This window comes from Sinocyclocheilus anshuiensis, unplaced genomic scaffold (assembly GCF_001515605.1).
Source record: "Sinocyclocheilus anshuiensis isolate Anshui unplaced genomic scaffold, SAMN03320099.WGS_v1.1 scaffold1658, whole genome shotgun sequence".
Taxonomy (NCBI): Eukaryota; Metazoa; Chordata; class Actinopteri; order Cypriniformes; family Cyprinidae; genus Sinocyclocheilus; species Sinocyclocheilus anshuiensis.
In genome coordinates, this window is record NW_015547302.1 from 957,297 (window position 1) to 961,309 (window position 4,013).

Here is a 4,013-nt window from a genome sequence, read left to right on the forward strand (position 1 = left end):
ATAAATAAATAATCACTCAGGCTTATCTGGCCAATCTAAACCGGCAATAAATCAACAGAATTGCCATGTTCAGTAAATTTCATGTGTAAAGTTTGTTACTAGTATGCTACCTTCATCAGTATTAATATAGCATTTCTAATCATTATTCCATGGAAACAATTGCACAATTCACTTTTTACACCATGTCCATGTTGTCATTACTGCTGAGAGCAACTCAAAACAAACTTTGCCCAAAAATGCAAAACATGAATTTGTCTGTATTGTATTGCAAATACACTTAGAAAAACTGCACCAATGCCGTCTTACCTTCCTCATCCACTGCCAGCACTGTTGCTCCACGGTTCAGCAAGGCCTGAACCACGGTGGCCAAACCATTTCTGGCGGCAATGTGGAGGGGCCTGAAATATAAGAAAATGAATTCGAGAATGATTTTAAAACGTTTGTCCAGTTTATTTTGATTGAGTTACATGTAAAGTGTGTAGCTTCTGTGCCACAAAGATAAATCAAGCAAATGTTTCAAGCTAGTCAGGATGCTCAAAAAAGAGCAATGTTATGATATTGCTACAGAGCCATGAATAATGGCTTACTTATAGTTGTGCGTGCAAACTAGGACAAAGACTAGGACTCACATCTGAAGCATACTGTTGGTTGCATTTATGAGGATAGGGTTGTGGATCTCCTTCAAGATCAGCATGGCACACATTTCATGAGCCTACAAACACAGTTAGCAATATGCACAACATTTGAGAAATCTGATCAAGAGATAATCAGCATTAAGTTTAAATAAAACACTGTCTGTTACCTTGCTGCAGGCCAGGTGCAGGGCAGTGTTCTTGTTCACATCCAGGAGGGACAGGTCGGCTTTGGCTCTGTGCAGCAGCAGGGCTGCATAAAACACTAATTACTATTACTAAAATTACTATTAAACACTCTATAGTCACATTTGACAAAGTCTGAGGGTTTCAGTCTCAGATTACTCATATCTCACACGGTGCAACTCTTACCCACAGCACCACTTTGGCCATTGTCGGCGGCCACCATCAGTGCAGAACGCCCTGAGTGGTCCACGGCGTTGATGTCAGCTCCGTGCCGCAGAACCAGCTGCAGCCCAGCCACGTCCTCGGCAACTGCGGACGCGTGAAGTGGGGTCCTGAGTGCAAGATGTCAGAACATAGTCATTTAGCTAGCAGATAAAATTATGCATTGGTTTTCAATTTGTAACTATTTAACAGCTAATATACAACAATTGTATTTTAATAACTACTTGCACCAACCTTCCTTTGGCATCCCTGATGTTTACCAGCGAATTACAAACACTGGATTCCAACAGCAGCTCTGCAGAACCACTATGGCCATTAATGCTGCAATGGGATGTCGAGAACATGCAACATGGCAATTAGGAAACATATGCCATAAATGATTCGATATAGTTTTATTTAAATATCTTTCACATCACAAAAACTTCACATGTGTTTACTATGCAGAAAAGATACAATATGATGCAATGGCTAATTTTGGGGTAGAACTTATTTAAAAAATAGCGAGCATTTTTATACACCATTATTGCTATTACTGATTTAAATCTGAACTATATAATGACCAAACAATAAGAGTGGATAATATCTAGAATTATTTATAACAGGCATTTCCATGACTTTTTGACATCTTATTAATTTGTCTGACTTTTTCAGTTCAGTTTCTACTTTCTCAGGAATTATTTCAACATTAAATATAATTACATCACCCTTGAATCTGAAAAGAAAAAAAAACAACACTCACAGAGCACAGTGCAGTGGGGTGAAGGGGTTTCCCTCCTGGATACTACATGGTTTAAGTTCAAGTAAAACTTCCAAACAGTCTTCATGACCTGTTTCACAAATAGTGCAAGTCACCTATTTAACTTATGACAGTTTTATCAATGTGAACGAGCCATTGAGGCTCAAAAGGTCTGAGCCCTTACCATGATAGGCTGCCCAGTGTGTGGGTGTGTAGCCGTGGCGGTCTGTGATTGGGTCGTGGGGGTGGGCGTGGTCAGCAGCAGAAAGAAGATTGGAGAGAATGTCAGCATGGCCGCAAGAGGCAGCCAGATGGACCGCAGTTCGCCCCTGAAAATCTTTGCTGAGGACTGAGACGTTGTGGGACAGCAGGGCGGTTATACAGTCCCCCCGACCCATCACCGCCTACAAAGACAGACCTGGTTAGAAACCTTCCGTTAATAGGAGTTTATAGCAAAAACTTTACTAATGATTTCAGAATCTCACCCCTCTGTGTAAGGCTGTTCTTCCTCTCCTGTCTCTTATATCAGGGCAAGCTCCTCTCTCCAGCAGCAGATGCACACAGTCAGTGTGTCCCCCCAGCACTGCCAGCATTAGTGGAGTCCTATGAAGAGAGAGAGTGAAACTAGAGAATGATATCAACAACTGTGATTTGGATGACTTGTAATCAGATTATGCAAGATGCATTACTTGTCTTGTGTTACCTTATTTATTAATAACAAATGCTGTGAATATGAGCAAAACAATAAAAAGCAAAAAATAAAGATAAAGTAGAAGAGCCATCAGCTCATACATACTGTCCCTCCGCGTCTTTAACATTAACGAGATCGGCTCCCCCCTCGCTACAGAGCAGCATCCGCAGACATTCTGAGTGGCCATTGGCAGCTGTCAACAAAGAACACACAGCAACTTATCAAACTCCCACAGAAAGATCAGATTCACAAGCCAATTTGCACATGCATGCTCTATGTACCTGCAACATGAAGAGGGCCCCATTTGCTGCGGTGCTCTATGAGCAGGCAAGATGCTGATTGGCAGAGCAGCAGCTCTACGCAGCGGGCATGTCCTTTTTGAGAGGCTACGTACAGCACAGAGCGCCCCACCGGGTCACAGGCATCCACATACCCTCCAGACTCAATTAACACAGTGACACATTCCCAGTGACCGGACTCCACCTGACAGCAAAAGTCATTTCCGTTAATATTAGCTCATTATATATCATTATATATGCAGAATTACAGAATATCTGCTGATGTATATAGCTGCTGATTTTTATGTATGGATGTTCATTTTAACTGTTTAACCGGTTAACCGACCGTAAGAATTTTGACCGATTAATACAATCAGTTAAACGGTTTAAAAAGTCATTTAATTATTTATTTTTTCAGTAATTTATCAAAATATTTAAACAGGTTTACTGCATGGTTAAAATACGCTACGCGTATAAACAAAATGTGTTTTTAGTGGGGAAAAAACATAAGTCGTGTATAAATCGCATTTTATTATTTCATTCAGAAATAGGCCTAATGCCGACGCGAAATGTTTACAAACATTATAATAAACACTGTAAACAAATCCTTTCAATTAACAGTATTTAGAAAAGAACAAGAAAAAAAAACATAAAAAGCTATAGCAATATAAACGACAAGCCAAAACGAATTCATTTAGGCTAAAATGAAACTGAAACCAACGTTGGGTCTCTCATTCTACACAAAATCAAATGTTTCCGTATTCGCGATGTATTTGAATGGCAAATTATTATTTATTATGTACTTCACTCGCATTCCAATATCCATGTTAAACAAAATGTTTTGCATAACATCACGGCAGTAGACCTACTGTGATAACACTTATGCCGAGTTCACACTGCATGATTTTAGCTCGATTTTTCACTCGCCGACAGGTTTTGCAAAATCGCCGACAAATGCCCGAAATCGGCGCAGTGTGAACTCGGCATTAATGGCACAGATTTTACTAAAATGTATTTTACTACATAGTTTTTTTTTCTCCATATGTTTGACTGACTGTATTTTATTATGATAATGAACAGGCTGCATTGTCAAGCAAAGCTTAACTGCGTGCGCATGCGACGCCGGCGCAATCACTTGAATTTTTTCCTTCTAACAGTGGAAGCAACTACTCCTTTTAGTCCTAAAGATAATCGGAATTGTAAAAGGTTTGCCTTTATTTGTGTACATTCACAATAAAAACAAATCTTTGTGCTTTTGTAAAATAAGC

The 4,013-nt window shown here is 39.7% G+C and overlaps 1 pseudogene; it reads right to left on the minus strand.

Moving 5' to 3' along the window:
* Window positions 1–4,013, minus strand: part of LOC107701754 (serine/threonine-protein phosphatase 6 regulatory ankyrin repeat subunit C-like) — a 21,221-nt pseudogene that overhangs the window by 1,976 nt on the left and 15,232 nt on the right.